Raw genomic sequence first — 21,335 nt, 5'->3', positions numbered from 1 at the left:
GTCTATTTGGTGTGTGTTGATGGTCTATGTGGAGGGGTTGTTTTCCCAAGTGTTTGTTCCTCTTGGTCCTGGGATGCGGGCTCTGCCTGGCTGTGCTTATTGTAACAGGGAACAAAGACTCTAGCTGGTTGGGTGTAAGTGCAGAGGTGCATGTCCACTGAGCATCCAGGAGAACTCAGCACTCGCCCCCACCCCCACCCCCTGCCCACACACACACCCCAGTCCCAAGCCCGTTGCTTACCCTTCTGAACTCTGCTTCCTCTCTAGCACCTGGGTCCTCTGACAGGGAGAAACGTGGGCTTTGCAAGCATAATGGGTAGAGTAAGAGCTCAGGGGTATTGGAACATAGTTTTTTCTTGATCATGTATGGAGTTTTAAATCTTCCCGTGAAATCCTCCTTGGTATCTAAATTGAGTTTCAGACCTAAGCGCTTCTTATAATAACAGCTCATGAAATTCCTGGCCACATTTAGAGACTCCAAAACACAAGAGGTCGCTTCGGACATTGAGCACTTTGCAATTGAGCAGAACCTGGTAAAAAGGGATATATTTTATCAATCAAGATGTGGGCCAGGAAGAAAAGATGTCTGTCTCCAAAAAGGTGCATCTACCCCACTTGGGAACCCAAAAAAGGAACCGTTTCTTCTTCCCCAGGAGAGAGTAACAAAAGGACTGGACCCAGCCCAAGGCCCTTATGCAAGAATTTAGGAGCCTAGAGTATAAGCCAATAGTGGAGAGTGGCTCTCAAACTCTTACGCTAGCTTCAGAAACTTCTGGAAAATCTTGAAATTCATATGATCCAGGAGGTATTAAGTTAACAGAGAGATAACACTAGTTGTATCAGAAAAGTCCAAGGAGCAGCATACTCTCCCTATAGGTAAAGTATGTTTATTTTATTACTTTATAAAATAACATTTTTATTTTTTTTCCTAATTATGAAAGCAATCCATGTGTCCATATTCATGGAAAAACAAAAACAAAAACACTACAACGCCCAGAAAATAGTATAAAAATTACTTTTTAACACCTTGGCCCAAGAAATAAGTACTTAAAAAAAGTTTTTTTTATTGAAGTATAGTTGATTTACAAGGTTGTATTAGTTTCTGGTGATTCAGTTATATATTCTTTATCAGATTCTTTTCTGTTGTAGTTTATTATAAGATATTGACTATAGTTCCCTGTGCTCAGAGAGAAGTACTTTTACCGTTTTGATATATATTCTTGACTTAAAGGGCTTTTAAGTAGAAAACATTTGTAAACTTCAGTCTCTGCTGATTAACTCATAGCTGATATAAAGTTGAAATGGGGGAAACACATAAAGCTTTTTCTTATATATAAGCGTATATAAATATATATCTTAGAAATACATATATTTGGGATAGGAAGACAATCAAAATTGTTTCATTTGAGGTCTAAAGTCAGGGTGACTTAATGGGCAAGTGACTAGTACACTCCCACAGGACTCTCACAGGGGCACTTGGGGTTTAATGCTTTGTAGGTTCCATCTTGTACTCTTCATTTTCACTTAGAATTTGTATTTTGTAAGTGGCATCCAGTGAGTCAATGGAGGATGCACCAAAGGCTTGTAGCCTGGGCTCACACACACTCCTGCTGCCTCCCCACCTTGCCAGGAGGAGTTCTCAGCTGCCTGCTCCTCTGCCCTCTGGCACCCCAGGCACCACTAACTTCCCCCTCACCATCTGCATCCAGCAATGGCTGCCACTCCCCACCCAGTGGGGGCCTGAGCACGGCGAGGGCATGTGTGGGGCATGTGTACCTGACAGTATTTCAGGGACCCCAGACTGGCAGCACCAGGCTATGTTTGATGGGTGACTCACTGGGTGTGAGCTTGTTGCCCATCCCTGGGAACCTAGAATATCCCAGGGCAGAGGTTGCAATACCCTTGGGGTTGCCCATCCGCGGTAGATAGGAGCAATGGGCCTGAAGGAAGAGGAGACGCCCACCTCAACTTCTTCGCCCCTGGCTCGGCATGAAGCCTCAGTCCAGTAGCTAGTAGACCAGGTGCATTCATGCACCAGTCACAGGGTGGGGCCCCTGGTACCCCTGCGCGCATCCCCATGCCAAGGAGCCAACATTAAAAACAAAAACACTGTGACAGGTCAAGAGAGAGACTGAAGAAGAAAGAAGAGCATTTTATATTTTATAATGTTGGTACTTACATTTTATAAGTACCTTTAATGGCACTTTTTTCCTGCTTTTTGAACAAGGCCTGCGTTTTTATTTTTCATGGGGCACCATAGATTATGTGGCCGGTCCTTTCTGAACTACAGTGTCTACTCCTAACTCCTACTAATTCTGTAGGAAAATCCACAACCTTTGAGCTAAGGGGAGTTGTTTGACTAACAAAATAAATAATGGTTTCATTTTGAGACAAGGTTCACAGACATTGTAATGTTAATTAATAACCTTTGTGGGCATCTAAGACACTGTGGTTTTATCAGTGCTTCGAGCAACTGAATTCTGTAAGCAGGACTTTGGGAAAAGGCTTTGCAGTGAGAGAGCAAGCCCCCACCAAATGGGCATCTCTGACTGTCACCAGAGAGTGGAGTGTGGTTGAGCTCTGATTACAGAACATTTAACAAGACACAAAGCGACTGTTGTTTGTGCTGTGTTTGCTGCATCCAGGCGGTTCCCTTCTGAGTCCTTGGAGAAAATCCACAAGCACAGGGCAGGTGCAACCATCTGCACGTTTCAGGGCTGTGATGCTTCTGAGACTTCCGGGTGGGGGCCCGGGGGGGAAGTGTCTTTGCTTGGCAGCTGTGCTATGTGTTGCCTTGTGCAGGGTGCTTGTCAGCTGTGCTTGGAAAGGGCCTTCAGTAAGGGGCTGGTGGGAGTCAGGCAAAGGGGAGGGGTAGAGTTATTTTTAATGGTGGTAAGGTTGATATTACCAAACCTTACCAAAACCTAGAGTATACTGGCCAATTCTAAAGTCTTGTTCAGAGTCTGTACTCTTAAGATTTTTTAAATAAATGCCAGTAATGAGGGTGTTTTGTTATTGTTGGGTTTTGTTTTTGAATCATGGTTCAGCATGATTCGGTGGAGAGGCCTAGGTCTTCTCCTGTGCTGAGTTCCCCTAGTACAAGTGATGGAGTCCCCACTGTGTGCTAGGGGTGCTTTTATATTCTTCGTCTTAGTCTTCCTGAGACCTCTGTGGGCTGGGTATGTGGAAGAGGGTGATAAAACCTGGAACTCGCACTCACCTACTGTTCATCTCAGCAGCAAGAAGCAGCCATAGTGGATTGGGCTTCCAACAGGGGCTGCTTCTTCATGCAGAGATCACCATTTGTGGTCAAGGTTAGCTTGGGGCTAGGGGTTTCTCCAGAGGGAGTTGGGAATGGAGAGTCTTGAGAACAGGGGACATCACAGGCTCGAATATTTCTCCCCTATTTCCTTCCCTCCTCCCCACCTTGTCTTGGAGCTTAATCTTTTTATATAGCTTCTGAATGAGCTTCCAGTTTGTCAGTGAACATCTGAAAATGTGGCAGCCACACCTGGTCTGATGCTAGTTCTTGGTAGCTTGTGCTCCCCTGAGAGTGATCAAAAGCAGCCCCAGATATCCTCACGGCTTGCTTAACAGAGAGATGGGCACCACTGATTCAAAAAGGCTCTGTCATTCCCCATCTTTGACATTTTGGCATTGAAGTAATTTTTAATTGATCTTCTAAATTTCTCTGAGAAGTTTATAAGGCCAGCAGCCTCCAAAGTGGAGGCATATATCCCAGGGGTGTGGGAAGAAAATACTAGAACTTCTAAATAGATTATGTCTGTATGTAAGAAGCCCATGTTTCGCGCTACACTAAGGCATCCTGAAGTGACCACGGGGAGGCAATGCACAAGAGAATAATAAGAAAGAGTAGAGTTGACAGTACTAATCCTAGTACATGCTTATCTTTAGCCACATTATGGGGTTAAAAAAGATAACCTAATCACATCTAAGAAGTCAGACAAAACTTTTTTTTAAGTCAAAGAAACTATTGGGAATGTGGATTGAGATTCATTCTTATTGTTGATGAATCTCACCCTATGTACATCATGCTTTGCAATATTAGCCATCGATAGTACTGGAGGTAGTTATGAATACATAAACAGACATATGTTAAAGGTGAGTGAACAAAAATGCTTTTCTTGAAGGAAGCACAATCAAAACATTTGGGAGAACATGGGCTAAGTCAGCATTTCCCAGAAGTGTGCCCTGGAATACTAACTCCTCAGCATGTTAATGCAGTAGTTCTCCCAACCCCCCTTCACTAACAGACTCATGGATTACCTGAAGCTTTCCATTCCTTTGGTAGCACAAGCCAGCAAAGTACTCACTAATCACAGCCTTTGGGTTGCATATGTTTACCTAGCATCATTGATCGTTGTTTGCTCCAAACCTGTTTGTGCCAGTTTTACTTGTCATTGTGTTTGAGTAATTTAATTATTATGTAAACCAATGAAATAGGAGTACAAAAAGAAAGATCTGTTCTCTAAAAACTAAGTTGAAATAGATAAACTGTGGTACATCCAGTCAACGGAATATTACTGAACGCTAAAAAGAAATGAGCTATAAAATCATGAAAAGACATGAAGGAAGCTTAAATGTATATTACTAAGTGAAAGAAGCCAACCTGAAAAGGCTACATATTGTATGATTCCAACTATGTGACATTCAAAAAAAGACAAAACCATGGAGACAGTAAAAAGATCAGTGGTTGCCAGCAGTTGAGAGAGGAGAGAACAGTGAATAACAGAGCACGGAGGATTTTTAGGGCAATGAAACTATTCTGTATGATACTTCAGTAGTGGATACATGCCACTATACATTTGTCCAACCCATAGTTTCACAAGAGTGAACTGTAATGTACACTGTGGACTTTGGATGATAGTGATGTGTCAATGTATGTTCATCAGTTGTAGCAGATGTACCACACTGGTGCGGGATGTTGATAGCCGGGGAGGCTGTATGTTTTGGGTGAGGGTGCAGGGGATTTATGGGAACTCCCTGAATTGTCTGTTCAATTATTCTGTGAACCTAAAACTTCTTTTAAAAAAACAAAAGATGATGCTTTTGGATTGTTTCATGGTCTTTAAGATTTCTCTCCATAAAGAGAAACACGCCGAAAACACACACACACTAGAAATTGTAGACCACACACTATGTATTATGATTTATAGAGGAAAGATGGTACAGAACTCCAGTGAGTGGGTACATACAAAGAAAAAGCCTAGGCTCTATGTTAGAAGATTGGCAAATGTTTATATTTGTGTTTGTTTGGGTCTTTTTTGTGGTACGCGGGCCTCTCACTGTTGTGGCCTCTCCCGTTGCGGAGCACAGGCTCCGGACACGCAGGCTCAGCGGCCATGGCTCACGGGCCCAGCCGCTCCGCGGCACGTGGGATCTTCCGGGACCGGGGCACGAACCCATGTCCCCTGCATCGGCAGGCAGACTCCCAACCACTGCGCCAACAGGGAAGCCCTATTTGTGTATTTTTAATTTAAATAAAATGTTTAAGATAGTGCATGTCATTTTTTAAGCATTCTCTGGTTTAACAGACTTCTTATGATTGACGAACCAACTCTTAGTCTTGATTGCATTGGACAGGAGGATTTCTACTGTGTTTTGCAGGGGTTAGGGAAGAAGGGTTTTATTTGCTTTTTAAAAATAAGTTTCGGAAACTGGGAGTAAATAATGTTAGAAAGGTTCCTTTACTCCAGACTTTCTCAGAGCCTTTACTATCCTACTGTGTGTTAAATCTCCAGAGAGAGAGAGTATGAAATGTTCTTTGAATTTATTTGACCACAGAACCCTTTTATTCCCTTGGGAATATCTTTCATCACCTCAAAGAACTAGTGTTCTGGGAAGCAGTTTGAGAAACACAGGAGTACAAAATTCATACATATGCTTGAAGCAATAAGGTTTTCAACCTACCAGTTGCCCCCAGCCACCCAGCTGATCAAGAGAACAACGTGATTGGCAGTTGTGTGCCTTCAAATTTCAACTCTGCCTTGGCTTAGGATGCAGGGGCCCCTCAGGTGCAGAGCGTTGGTGGTTGTGTTAGAGAAGTGAAGTGCTGCCAAACCAGGTGCCCTTCAGAAGGAGGGGGCTGTGTGAGTGTGGGGTGTTCAGAGAGGAGGAGAGGGGAAGTCGTTTGGCCACCAGGAAGTCAAAGTTTCCTTCAGTCAAATGACCTAGGAACAGAGTGAGAGGGAAGAAAAAACCGCAGTTGTACCCCCAGTGTGCTATCTCCCTCCCATCTCCGTGCATTGTCTTAAAGAAGCCATGCACACACACACCTAAAATGGGACACATTTGGAAACCACCAACACCACCTGGCCAGGAACTGTTTCTCTGGGATGAATTCTTCTCATCCTGACTTCGCCTGACTCCTGCCTACAGATGCAGGTGCATGTCTGCACTTGAACTCAGGAGGAGGAAGCATGAGGGAAGAATTCCCAACACTTCAGTAAAATATTACCCCCTTAGCTGAACCCATAGCTAAACCCCAAACCAGCTCTGTGGGCATTTGCCAGGTGAAGATCCCCAAACTAGAAGTGTGTGGCCCCTGGCAAGGATTATCTGTGAGCCAGAGACCTGCCAGGAGAGTACCCTGGAAAAAGTATCCAGTTTCTTATCTGAGCATTTCTGAAACATACATGAGCTCTGTCTTGTCAAAGTTTAGACTTATGGAAGTCTTAAACATCTTAGAAGTATGAACTTCTAGGCACAACATTAACTCTTGGATTTTCTACTTCAACTATGTTAGGACAGTGGTGATATGTCTATTCACCTTTATTATCCTAAAGAAAAAGCAAAATCAGATTTATTTGTTTATGATGGAAAGTAGCCAATTGTAGAAGAAATGTTGAGTTCCATTTTGAAAAACAGGACCCCTGATAAATAATAAGTGCAAATACCAGAGGCTCCTGCTCTGTCATATCCACATTTCGGGGAGGATTTTGCTGGACGCTTGTTCTTGTGTGCACTGAGTCTCCCGTCTGAAAATGAAAGTATGAGTAGGAAATCTCATCTAAAATTAGAAACAGGTGGGGGCAGGGAGAGGCCCTGTGGGTACACTTGCTGGTGGCCAACCCCACCCCCAACAGAAAAGGGAGTGGGGCGGGGCTTGGCTTCCACCTCTGAAGCCCTACGGCTCTGTCAGTTTCAGGACTCCCCCGGAGTGGGAAGAGGAGAGAAATAGGTGAGTGAGGTTAAGAGGTGCAAGCTTCCAATTACAAAGTAAGTGAGTCATGGGGACAAAATGTACAGCAGAGGGAATATAGTTAATAATATTGTAATAACTTTGGTGACAGATGGTAACTAGATTTATGGTGGTGATCATTTTGTAATGTATAGAAATATTGAATCACTATGTTGTGCACCTGCAACTAACACAATGTAGTAGGTCAATTATACCTCAATTAAAAAAAAAAAAAAAGACTCTCCTGGGGCCATGGGCGAGGAAGTAGGCCTCACACAAAATGATTAGGTACACAAGTACTTTTGCTCTCCTATATGGAAGTTAAAGAGTGTTGACATACTTCATTGTTCCAGCACTGTCATATTATTTTTAAATTTGATTTTATTTTTTAACAGATAATGCATTTACCTGGTTCAAAACTCAAAATGACATAAAACATATATATTTAGCAGGCTTGTTGCCACCATTGACCCCCTTCTGCCACCCCTATGTAATCATCTTTTTCAGTTTTTAATATATCCTTTTCAGTGCTTTTTATATATATACTATTTCATTCTTTTATTCAATGCCTATTTCCTAAGCACCTGCTATTTTCTAGGCTATATATTTTAAGCACTGTTTTGGGCATACAGTAGTCCTCCCTCTTCTGTAGGGAGTATGTTGCAACACCCCTAGTGGATGCCTAAAACCAGGGATAGTACCAAACCCTATATATATAGATATAGATATAGATATATATGATTTATATAGTATACTGTGTTTTTTTCCTATACATGCATACCAACGATAAAGTTTAATTTATAAGTTAGGCACAGTGAGAGATGAACAATAACTAATAATAAAATCGAACACTTATAACAATATATTATAAAAAAGTTACGTGAATGTGATCTCTCTCGAAATATTGTACTGTACTCACCCTTCTTCTTGGGTTGGTGTGAGACGATAAAATGCCTACGTGATGAGAGGACGTGAGGCGAATGACGTTGGCATTGTGATTTAGCACTGGGCTTCTGTTGATCTTCTAACGACAGGTCAGAAAGACGATCGTCTGCTTCAGGTGACCCTGGATCATCGGGCCATTATGACGTCCATGGTTGGATGTCAGGAGACTATGTTAGTGGTTGGGGATCCCGGGTGGGGCGGGATGGAGCAGGATGGCCCAAGATTTCATCGTGCTACTCAAAATGGTGCTCAATTTAAAACTTACGAATTGTTTATTTCTGCAAGTTTCCATTTAATATTTGCAGACTGCAGTTGACCACAGGTAACTAAAACTGCAGAAAGCAAAACCACGAATAAGGGAAGACTACTGTACATCCTAACTGTCATGGAGCAAAAATCCTTACTCTCATGGAATTTATCATCTAGAAGGGGGTAGACAGACAATAATCAATGAACATAAGAAATAAGAAAATAATGGAGTGAGGAGGATGGTGGTGTGAAGGTTCAAAGGGGCACATTGTAATTTTAAATAGGGTAGTCAGGATAGACTTCACTGAGAAAGTGACGTTTTGAGCAGAGTTGAAGAAGGTGAGGGAGTTAGCTGTGTGGGTATCTGGGGGAAGAGCATTCCAGACAGAAAGACAGCCCATACAAAGGCCCGAAGCAGAGCATGCCTGTCATATTCATGGAACAGCAAAGACCCAAGTGTGGCTGGAGTGGAGAGAGTGAGGAAGAGTAGTAGGAGATGAAGTCAGAGAGGAAGCATGAAAGGACAACAGACTGTGCAGGAGCTTGCAAGGACTTCAGTGTTTACTCTGAATGTGATGGGGAGCCTGTCCCAGATTTTGAGTGGCATGATCTGACTTACATTTGAATAGAATCTCTCTGGCTGCTATGTTGGGAACAAAGGGTGGAAGAAGGGAGAGGCTGGTTTTGAGGCTATTGCAGTAATCCAGGCAAGAGGAGATGGTGAATCAAACAAGGTTGGGAGCAGTGGAAGTATTAAGTGGTAAGATTCTGGGCATATTTTTAAAGTAGTCACTGATGAACTGGGTATAGGGTTTGGGAAAAAGAGAAGAGTCCATGATGACTCCAAGGCTTTTGACCTGAGCAACTGGGAAAACTGAATTGCCATCAGTTGAGATGGCAAGTTAGGGAGGGAAGATCAGAAATTTAATTATGCACAAGTGAAATTTGAAATGCCTTTTAGACATCCAAGAAGAGATGCCAAGTGGATATTAGATCTAAATTTGAGGGTTGTCAGTATACAGATGGTATTTAGCCATGATACTAAATGAGATAGCCAAGGGGGTGAGTGCAGATAGGAAAAACAAAAACGGTGAACCAAGGGCTGAGTCCTAGGACACTCTAATGTTAAGAGCTGGTGGTAGAGGGGGGAGGCAGGAGGAGAACCAGCAAAAGGAACCTACAGGGAACAGTGAGGTAGAGGAAAACTAGGACAGGGTGGTGTCCCAACGTCTGGTGATGGAAGTTTCTCAAGAAAGAGGAAGTGAAAAATTGTGTGAAATGTTATTGGCAGTCAAGTAAAACCACTGGCTTTAGCCATGTTGAGGTCACTGGTGTTTATGACAAAATCAGTTTCAGTGGAGTGAAAGGTAAAAGCTGTGTGAGTGGGTCTAAGAAGGATTTTGAGAGAAGTCACAGACATTAAGTATAGACATCTCTTTCTGAGAGATTTGCTAGAAAGGGAGCAAAGAAATGAGGCAAAAGCTGACAGGGGAAATGGGGTCAAGTGGAGAATTTTTATGAGGTGGGAGAAATGTGTGCTCTTGTGAATGATTCAGGAAAGAGGGGAGAAGTGATGATATCAGAGAAAGGCAAATATTTGGACCAATGACCTTGAATAGACTTGAGGGGATAGCCTCTCCCTTTATTGTTATTTTCTGTATCTTTCTTTTAAAAGATAGCATTTTATACCCACTTTTCTACACCTTGCATTTTCCGCTTAATCTATGGTTCTTTTCACATCAGTACATGGAGAAATTCTTCTCTTTTTTTACAGCTGCATACTATCCCATTGGAAGGATATACTACAGTGTGTGTATTGTTTCTAAGTTTTTGCTGTCCTCAGCAATGCTATTCTGAATAACTGTGTATACGCCTCATCACATGTGTGTCAGCCCTGTTGCTGCTTCAGTGCAGGAGCTAAAGTTCATCTTCTGCGGCTCTCAACATTTCTAATGTGTGACTCTTTCTTCTCTCTTTTGGATTTCCTCCTCTTTTTTTATTAACTCTGCATTCAAATTAATTTTGCCTTGTAACACCAGGAATGTACTTAAATAGATAAATATAATAGCTCTTCATTTATTTCTGATCGTTGTGTTAGGTCCAAGTAATTGTTCAGATACATATAGGGACTTTATGAAAACAGATGCCATATAGGATCAATAATTATATTTGATTTGGGATTTTTAGTTATGGTAACAAAATATTGTTCACTGGACTTCAGAGGTACTTTTCCAAATCCTTTTGTTAGGAATCTTGTTAGAGATCTTCCTTATTCCCATGTTCTGGAGGATCCTGTGTCCTCAACCACCACCTCCCCTCCCCTGCCTCACCCATTAGTTTTTGTGTATTTGGAAGTGACAGCTTGTGTCCAGTGTTATGTCTCAGACAGTTGCCATCTCGTAGCTATTAATGGTTGTTCAATATTTTCTGGTACTGGTGTTGGTATGTTTCTCCCCTAGACCTTTGGAAACACCAAGTCATGAGAGAAAACTTTTCAGTTATCAGACCACAAATAGTTGAAAATTTTGTACAGAGATTACTGGAGAATTACCAGGATGGTGGACTAGAGGTATGTACTGAAAATTAGTCATTCTAGAGTGTGGTTTGCTTTTTTTTTTTTTTAACATAAACGCAAACAAGAAAGACTTTCCCTTCAACACATCTCCTAATGCTTCCCTTACTCCCTTAGAGTTGAAGATGTGAAAACTGAGGCTGAACTCAAAGTAGAAATCACATGTTACCATTTTAATTTTGGAAAAAGACTGATTTCTAATTAAGTTGGGAGAGTAATTAGAATATACATGTTGGCTAATTTCAGATTTGACCAATTCTTTAGAGTAACCTTGGAGTTTATGGATGAGTTGTTTTTAGCAACATTTCCTGTTATTGATTTTTTTAGTATAAAAATTTTAAGAGAAAAACCAAAATAACCTATGAAATCACTACCTAGAAAACTTCTTTAAATGTGCAATATGAAGAAAACGTAACACCTCAGAGAGGTAACATTTTCACCCCTATTCCACTCCATCATCCCCAGTTTCCTCTCCCAAAGGAAACCAGTATCAACAATTTGTATGTGTGTATATGTATTTGAATTCATAACTACTCCATATAATATGTATTTAACAATAATATATATTTAATACACACAACAGGCATACACATAGTCCTTGGAGTTTTTAACTGTTTACTATTTACAGGAGGTACCTTTCTAAATCAAAGGAATCTGCTGAAAAGGCAGTATGAGAGAGTGTTTGTGGATATTTGGCCATAACAGAGTTTTTAGGATCTTTAAGGAATTAAGCCTTAAGTGCAGTAGGTAGCTGTGAATCCAGTGTCCTTTGAAATTCAATCATTTTTAAAAGCCTGCCTTAGAAAAATGTGCTCAATTTTTTGGACAACATTTTCTCCACATTTACATTTTTCTAAGCTCTCCAAATAGTCCCCATAATTTTATAATAAGCACTTCAGTTCTTATTTATAAGGTAGAGAATTCACAAGCTTGCTTAGAGATACACTATTCCTCAGAATTTATATGTATTTGTTTTAAGCTTTCAATTATACCCAGTGTGGTGCTGTGTATTCTGATGAGGGGGTGAAGTAATTCCTCTTGGATCCCTGCAGTTCAGTGATCCTCAAGCAGAAGTACAGAGGTGATTAAGGTGGGGTATGCTCAGAAAAATGTTTGAATCAAAAACTTTTGTGGCTTTCCTTAAAAGGAAGGAAATTCTGACACATGCTTCATTATGGAAGATATTCTGTTACATGAAATAAACCAGTCACAGAAACATAAATGCTGCATGATTCCACTTAGATGAGGTACCTAATGTAATCAAATTCATAGAGACAGAAAGTAGAATGGTGTTTGTCAGGGGCTGGCGGGTGGGGGAATGGGAAGTTAGTGTTTAATGGGTACAGTTTCAGTTTGGCAACATGAAAAGAGTTCTAGAGATTGATTGCACAACGTTGTGAATGTACTTAATGCCGCTGAACTGTATACTTTAAAATGGCTAAAATGGCAAATTTAATGTATGTTTTACTGTGATAAAAAAAGCAAACAAAAAGTTTGTGGCTCAAGATCTGCTCATCCCTTATCTATGTACTTCACCCCAACATTGAAGACAGGATCTTCTGGGAAAGAAATGTGAGTATTAGTAAACAGGGCAAACCTAGATCAGGCACAGCTGAAACTGAGGGCACACTGAAGAGGCTGGTATCAGCCTGCAGTTGTCTTGGAATAACAGGACCCCAGAATGTTAGGTCCCTCCAAAGTCTGTGCCTGGTGGGCTTCTAGTCTCTTCTGGATCATCTGCAGTGACTGGGAGCTCACTCTCTTTCAATCCCCACCCATACCTCCCCACCCCCCATCCCTGGCAACTCTTGTTTCAGGCACCTCTTACTGAGCTGGATTTGGCCTCCCCACTGTCTCCACCATGGATCCTAGTTCTGTCTCTGGGACACCACAGATCACGGTTCTGACCCCTCACAACAAGCCTTGAGATAAATGAGGGCAGGTCAGTCAGAGAAGCTCAGTTGGGCCATTGCTAGCATGCATGAGTCTTCTGTAAAATTACAAGTTGGGCCAGCTCCAGGAGGACAGACCCAAACAGGTGCCCCTCTGGGTGGTGGATAACAAATATTTACCCATTCCTTCAGGCCGTACAGCCTATACCAGGGCACATGGACAGGGAAATGGTGCTCCCCTCACCTGGGTGCCCCTGCGCAGAGCAGACTGCACTGGTGTGCAAGGAAAGCCTGAGCCCTGCCTTCCCTTCTTCAGCCTAAACCAGCTTCCTTTCCTTCAACCTCTATGAGTGCCCCACCCTCCTGGTCAGGATCCTCTAAATTCAAGGTTGTCTGGCCAGCCAAGAGTACCCTTGTCCTGGGTGCTCTGCTTTGATTAACGCCCATGAATGTGTTAGGTTTTGTCACAGCTGACTCATTAGGCTAACAGCCACCTGAAGCCCACACGTGGCCTTCAGGCATCCTGCTACTGCCTTATTATTAGCTTTGTTCTTGTTCAACTTGGTCCACTCTTTGAACCTCTTGAAATCTTTAAAACTCTGGATTTTTATCATCCACCATACTCTCTCCCTTCCAGGTTCATGTCAGCCTACCCTCGGTATCTTCCTTCAAGCCTTTAATAACAGTGTATGAAAGGACAGGCCCCAAGTGCTGTGCTACCCACTCTGGGTCCCCTCCAGGCTTAACAGGTACTTTGGGCACAGTCTTTCAGTGACCAGAAACTCATCCGGTTGTCCTTTCATCCAGCCCATGTTCTCCGTTTGTCCAAAAGGACATCATAAGAAACCTTCTCAGATGTCCTGCTGAAATCCAGATACACTGCATCTGCTATATTTCCTGAGGGAAAAGTTTAATCTGATCTGACTGTTCTTGAACCCACGTTGGCTTCTTGTGATTTTTGCTTCCTTCTCCAAATTCTTCTCCAAAACTATGTTGAATGAGAGTGGTGAGAGTGGGCAACCTTGTCTTGTTCCTGATCTTAGTGGAAATGCTTTCAGTTTTTCACCATTGAGAACGATGTTGGCTGTGGGTTTGTCATATATGGCCTTTATTATGTTGAGGAAGGTTCCCTCTATGCCTACTTTCTGGAGGGTTTTTATCATAAATGGGTGTTGAATTTTGTCAAAAGCTTTCTCTGCATCTATTGAGATGATCATATGGTTTTTCTCCTTCAATTTGTTAATATGGTGTATCACGTTGATTGATTTGCGTATATTGAAGAATCCTTGCATTCCTGGAATAAACCCCACTTGATCATGGTGTATGATCCGTTTAATGTGCTGTTGGATTCTGTTTGCTAGTATTTTGTTGAGGATTTTTGCATCTATGTTCATCAGTGATATTGGCCTGTAGTTTTCTTTCTTTGTGACATCCTTGTCTGGTTTTGGTATCAGGGTGATGGTGGCCTCGTAGAATGAGTTGGGGAGTGTTCCTCCCTCTGCGATATTTTGGAAGAGTTTGAGAAGGATAGGTGATAGCTCTTCTCTAAATGTTTGATAGAATTCGCCTGTGAAGCCATCTGGTCCTGGGCTTTTGCTTATTGGAAGATTTTTAATCACAGTTTCAATTTCAGTGCTTGTGATTGGTCTGTTCATATTTTCTATTTCTTCCTGATTCAGTCTTGGCAGGTTGTGCCTTTTTAAGAATTTGTCCATTTCTTCCAGGTTGTCCATTTTATTGGCATAGAGTTGCTTGTAGTAACCTCTTATGATCTTTTGTATTTCTGCAGTGTCAGTTGTTACTTCTCCTTTTTCATTACTAATTCTATTGATTTCAGTCTTCTCCCTTTTTTTCTTGATGAGTCAGGCTAATGGTTTATCAATTTTGTTTATCTTTTCAAAGAACCACCTTTTAGTTTTATTGATCGTTGCTATCGTTTCCTTCATTTCTTTTTCATTTATTTCTGATCTGATTTTTATGATTTCTTTCCTTCTGCTAACTTTGGGGTTTTTTTGTTCTTCTTTCTCTAATTGCTTTAGGTGCAAGGTTAGGTTGTTTATTCGAGATGTATCCTGTTTCTTAAGGTAGGATTGTATTGCTATAAACTTCCCTCTTAGAACTGCTTTTGCTGCATCCCATAGGTTTTGTGTCGTCGTGTCTCCATTGTCATTTGTTTCTAGGTATTTTTTGATTTCCTCTTTGATTTCTTCAGTGATCACTTTGTTATTAAGTAGTGTATTGTTTAGCCTCCATGTGTTTGTATTTTTTACAGATCTTTTCCTGTAATTGATATCTAGTCTCATAGCGTTGTGGTCGGAAAAGATACTTGATACAATTTCAATTTTCTTAAATTGACCAAGGCTTGATTTGTGACCCAAGATATGATCTATCCTGGAGAATGTTCCATGAGCACTTGAGAAAAATGTGTATTCTGTTGTTTTTGGATGGAATGTCCTATAAATATCAATTAAGTCCATCTTGTTTAATGTATCATTTAAAGCTTGTGTTTCCTTATTTATTTTCATTTTGGATGATCTGTCCATTGGTGAAAGTGGGGTGTTAAAGTCACCTACTATGAATGTGTTACTGTCGATTTCCCCTTTTATGGCTATTAGTATTTGCCTTATGTATTGAGGTGCTCCTATGTTGGGTGCATAAATATTTACAATTGTTATATCTTCTTCTTGGATTGATCCCTTGATTATTATGTAGTGTCCTTCTTTGTCTCTTCTAATAGTCTTTATTTTAAAGTCTATTTTGTCTGATATGAGAATTGCTACTCCAGCTTTCTTTTGGTTTCCATTTGCATGAAATACCTTTTTCCATCCCCTTACTTTCAGTCTGTATGTGTCTCTAGGTCTGAAGTGGGTCTCTTGTAGACAGCAAATATATGCGTCTTGTTTTTGTATCCATTCAGCCAATCTGTGTCTTTTGGTGGGAGCATTTAGTCCATTTACATTTAAGGTAATTATCGATATGTATGTTCCCATTCCCATTTTCTTAATTGTTTTGGGTTCGTTATTGTAGGTCTTTTCCTTCTTTTGTGTTTCTTGCCTAGAGAAGTTCCTTTAGCAGTTGTTGTAGAGCTGGTTTGGTGGTGCTGAACTCTCTCAGCTTTTGCTTGTCTGTAAAGATTTTAATTTCTCCATCAAATCTGAATGAGATCCTTGCTGGGTAGAGTAATCTTGGTTGCAGGTTTTTCTCCTTCATCACTTTCAATATGTCCTGCCACCCCCTTCTGGCTTGCAGAGTTTCTGCTGAAAGATCAGCTGTTAACCTTATGGGGATTCCCTTGTGTGTTATTTGTTGTTTTTCCCTTGCTGCTTTTAATATGCTTTCTTTGTATTTAATTTTTGACAGTTTGATTAATATGTGTCTTGGTCTATTTCTCCTTGGATTTATCCTGTATGGGACTCTCTGTGCTTCCTGGACTTGATTAACTATTTCCTTTCCCATATTAGGGAAGTTTTCAACTATAATCTCTTCAAATATTTTCTCAGTCCCTTTCTTTTTCTCTTCTTCTTCTGGAACCCCTATAATTCGAATGTTGGTGCATTTAATGTTGTCCCAGAGGTCTCTGAGACTATCCTCAGTTCTTTTCATTCTTTTTTCTTTATTCTGCTCTGCAGTAGTTATTTCCACTATTTTATCTTCCAGGTCACTTATCCGTTCTTCTGCCTTAGTTATTCTGCTATTGATCCCATCTAGAGTACTTTTAATTTCATTTATTGTGTTGTTCATCGTTGCTTGTTTCATCTTTAGTTCTTCTAGGTCCTTGTTAACTGATTCTTGCATTTTCTCTATTCTATTTCCAAGATTTTGGATCATCTTTACTATCATTATTCTGAATTCTTTTTCAGGTAGACTGCCTATTTCCTCTTCATTTGTTAGGTCTGGTGGGTTTTTATCTTGCTCCTTCATCTGCTATGTGTTTTTCTGTCTTTTCATTTTGCTTATCTTACTGTGTTTGGGGTCTCCTTTTTGCAGGCTGAAGGTTCGTAGTTCCTGTTGTTTTTAGTGTCTGTCCCCAGTGGCTAAGGTTGGTTCAGTGGGTTGTGTAGGCTTCCTGGTGGAGGGTACTAGTGCCTGTGTTCTGGTGGATGAGACTGGATCTTGTCTTTCTGGTGGGCAGGTCCACGTCTGGTGATGTGTTTTGGGGTGTCTGTAGACTTATTATGATTTTGGGCAGCCTCTCTGCTAATGGGTGGGGTTGTGTTCCTGTCTTGCTAGTTGTTTGGCATAGGATGTCCAGCACTGTAGCTTGCTGGTCGTTGAGTGAAGCTGGGTGCTGGCGTTGAGATGGAGATCTCTGGGAGGTTTTCGCCGTTTGATATTATGTGCAGCTGGAAGGCCTGTTGTGGACCAGTGTCCTGAAGTTGGCTCTCCCACCTCAGAGGCACAGCACTAACTCCTGGCTGCAGCACCAAGAGCCTTTCATCCACACGGCTCCTTAATTTGGGATGATTCGTTGTCTATTCATGTATTCCACAGATGCAGGGTACATCAAGTTGATTGTGGAGCTTTAATCCGCTGCTTCTGAGGCTGCTGGGAGAGATTTCCCTTTCTCTTCTTTGTTCTCACAGCTCCCAGGGGCTCAGCTTTGGATTTGGCCCCGCCTGTGCGTGTAGGTCGCAGGAGGGCGTCTGTTCTTTGCTCAGACAGGACGGGGTTAAAGGAGCCGCTGATTCGGAGGCTCTGGCTCACTCAGGCCGGGGGTAGGGAGGGTCACGGAGTGCGGGGCGGGCCTGCGGCCGCAGAGGCCAGCGTGACATTGCCAGCCTGAGGCGCGCCGTGCGTTCTCCTGGAGGAGTTGTCCCTGGATCCCGGGACCGTGGCAGTGGCGGGCTGCACAGGCTCCCCGGAAGGGGGGGTGTAGATAGTGACCCGTGTTCGCACACAGGCTTCTTGGTGGCGGCAGCAGCGGCCTTAGCGTCTCATGTCTGTCTCTGGGGTCCGCACTTTTAGCCGCGGCTCGCGCCCGTCTCTGGAGCTCTCTTAAGCAGCGTTCTTAATCCCCTCTCCTCGTGCACCAGGAAACAAAGAGGGAAGAAAAAGTCTCTTGCCTCTTCGGCAGGTCCAGACTTTTCCCCGGACTCCCTCCCAGCTAGCCGCGGTGCACTAACGCCCTGGCCCTGCAGGCTCCAGTCCTCTCCCGGTGCTCCGACTAAAGCTGGAGCCTCAGCTCCCAGCCCCGCCCGCCCCAGCGGGTGAGCAGACAAGCCTCTCGGCTGGTGAGTGCCGGTCGGCCCTGATCCTCTGTGCTGGAATCTCTCCGCTTTGTTCTCCGCACCCCTGTTGCTGTGCTCTCCTCCGCAGCTCCGAAGCTCCCCCACTCCGCCACCTGCAGTCTCCGCCCGCGAAGGGGCTTCCTAGTGTGTGGACACTTTTCCTCCTTCACAGCTCCCTCCCGCTGATGCAGGACCCGTCCCTATCCTTTTGTCTCTGTTTAGTTTTTTCTTTTGCCCTAACCAGGTACGTGGGGGGGTTCCTTGTCTTTTGGGAGGTCTGAGGTCTTCTGCCAGCGTTCAGTAGGTGTTCTGTAGGAGTTGTTCCACGTGTAGATGTATTTCTGGTGTATCTGTGGGGAGGAAGGTGATCTCTGCGTCTTACCCTTCCGCCATCTTCCCGGAAGTCGATGAGATTAACCTGGGCCAAGTTTTAAAGCACAAGTCGGAGTTGGCCAGAGGAAGAAGGGCTGGGGAGGGAAGGCAGCAATCTAGGAAGGGAGTTATAGCAGAGTTCAGAGGAGGAGATTGTAAAGGTAGGCAGGGCCAGATCCTGAATGGCCTTGTGTGTAATCCTTAGGAGTTTGGATTTCATCCCAGAGTCAGTGGGAAGTCACTGAAGCATTTTGTCAGCAGAGGTAGGTTTTAGAAATATCATCAAAACACCTTGTGCGTGCCTGATGTTAGATGGATTGTTGTGAGGGGCTCCGAGAGGAAGCAAACCACAGAAGCACAGTTTGCTCCCAGCAGGGTCAGACTTTTGCCATAACAAGGCCTGGCACCTACCATGCTTCACTCCAGGCTGGATCTCCAGAAGAATCCATGGGGCAATCTTGTGCTCTTCCAGCCAGTGCCACACAATATGGTTCAGGTTTAAGAGTTGGTGAAGAAATCAGCCCACTGGAGGGCACTGGGCCAACGGTCATGACTCTGGTTCTTATGCAACCCAGGCGCCTGCCTTCTAGGGGAAGTTGGCAGATGAAGCCCCTTTGTGCTGCACTTTGACATCAAGCAGACTTTTAGTGACCTAGGAAGGCAGGGGTGAGTTGTAGAACAGCTTTTGAGAAACAAATTGCTCTCTGAGCTCATAAGACTTGCCAACAGAAGCACATAGGCTGTAGTCCCACAACAGATGCTGCTCAGGTGGCTCCAATGCTGCTTCTGGGAGGCCAAGTACCATCTGCAGAAGCAAAGTTCATCTGGAGAGAGGGACTGCTGGGAACTGGGAGTCTCCCTGCACCTGTCACCTGTCAGTCACTGCTGCCTGTCTGCCCCACTCAGACATGGTCCATGTGCCCATTGCAGATGCTCTGGCAGGGCCCTTACTCCTCTCCCTGCCTTCCCCTCACCCCCTATATGCCATCGCCTTGAGCTGATCTTTCAGCCCAGTCTCCTGAAGCCTCAGCAGAGCCACTGAGGGAAGGGAGCAACATGATTTCTCTGGCTTCTGGATATGCTCAAGGGGAGTCCTGGCTATTCTTACCTCTTTGGTGTAACACAGACTCATCCAAGGCTTTCTCCTTGGCTGGTTAAAATAGCATGCTGGCTAAGAGAGGATGGCAGAGGGCCATGGTGGTTCAAGTCTGCATTTCTGTTTGTTTGGGATCCTATATCTGCAGTGGCTATGGAGGCATTAGTTTGAGAAGTGTTTGCCCTGTGGAGGCCCTGTTGGCATGCTCAAGTTTGGGCACTGCTGTTCAGGACAGAGAGGGGTGAGTCACTGTGGCTGACTCCAAGCACTGGGCCTGGCCCACCTGGATGAGGTCACCAGCCACACCTTGATGGCCCCAATGTGGTCTCATGACTTCTCAAGGCTTCAGGCTTTCAACGCACTCAGTCTGGGAAGTGCTCTCTTTGTCAATACTAATTCATATAGCCTTGGCCCTTTCACCATAAAGAAGTAAAGGTCCAGGGGATGGAATCTTGGTGTCCTTTGCCTTGGTGTCAGCAGTGGACTCTGGCTGTCCTACTGCTCACTTTCCAGGACCGGGATGGATTGCCCTCACCCACCTCCTCTGAGGGAACCCCTTGAGGAGGCCCTGGAGAGTGAGGGTGGGAGGCTGAGCGCCTCCCCTGACTGCCTGGCTCCTGCTCATAAAATCCCCCATGAGCAGAGGTTTTCATCTACTGTTTCCATTATGCATGTCTTGAGTGCATCCTGCCAAGCTGCTATAGTTGATAACCTTTACCGAAGCTTTACTATTTTTAAATTAGTATATACATTTTATTTAGGCATACATTTTTATATATAATTATTATAATTATATATACATTTTATGATTATATTAGAAAATAGAAATATGATGTATTAGAAAATACACTCATAATCTTACCCTCATTGATAGCCACTATTATTATTTTGGTGTCTTTCCTTCCAAATTTTATTTATAACTTTTAAAAATTCATGCACTTTTTTTTAACAAAATAAGATTATTCTATATGCCTTTTTGTTGTAGTGTACTTTTTTCACTTGACTGTATGTTATAAACATGTTTCCTTGTCAATAAACATACATCCACAGCACAGTTTTTGGTGGCTGTTTAGTGTTTCATCCTATAGATGAATAAGACGTATTCAACCTGTTTTCCATCATTAAGTACCTTAGGTTGTTTCCATTTTTCTTTTCTATTGGAAGGGCTACTCTAAAGAACATCTGTTAACATATATTTTTGTGTATAACTTTTATTATTCTCTAAAAATAAATTCCTGGAAGAGGAGTTACTGGATCAAAGAGCATGAATATTTTAAAACCTTTTCACAGCCACTGCTGGTCTGCCCTCCAAAGTACTACACTGACTTCTCCTCCTGTCAGCAGTGGTGAGCGAGCCACTTTCCTCACTCCATCAGTACTGGGTTTTTATCAGTATTTGCCATCTCCGCTAGTTTGCCTGACCTGGCAAAGCGTGTCTGGGCCCTCTCTGGAGGTCAGTGGCACAGAGGTTGCACTGATAGGACAGTGTCACCAGGACAATCAAATCAGAGCCAGGGGAATCACCCCAGGCTGGAAGGAGAACCTAGTTTGTGCAGCAAACTTCCAGTGAGCCTAGAGCCGTCCAGACCCTGGAAGTGTCACAGATAAAGCTCATCAACTGAGCAGGCTGAATCTTGGAGTGGGCCCCATAGGACTGCCAGATACACACACAAACACACTCACTGATACATGTTGAGGGACACATACAGACCTATAGAGACCTATACAAACACTCACGGAGAGAGACATACACAGAGAGGTACAGACACACAGAGAAACA

General features: G+C 43.1%; 1 pseudogene; it reads left to right on the top strand.

Annotated features, from left to right (window-relative positions):
* LOC137204884 (coiled-coil domain-containing protein 162-like) overlaps positions 1-21,335 on the top strand; it is a 45,536-nt pseudogene that overhangs the window by 6,683 nt on the left and 17,518 nt on the right.

This window comes from Pseudorca crassidens, chromosome 13, assembly GCF_039906515.1.
Source record: "Pseudorca crassidens isolate mPseCra1 chromosome 13, mPseCra1.hap1, whole genome shotgun sequence".
NCBI classification, from domain to species: Eukaryota; Metazoa; Chordata; class Mammalia; order Artiodactyla; family Delphinidae; genus Pseudorca; species Pseudorca crassidens.
This window is presented reverse-complemented; position numbering and strand designations above follow the sequence as displayed.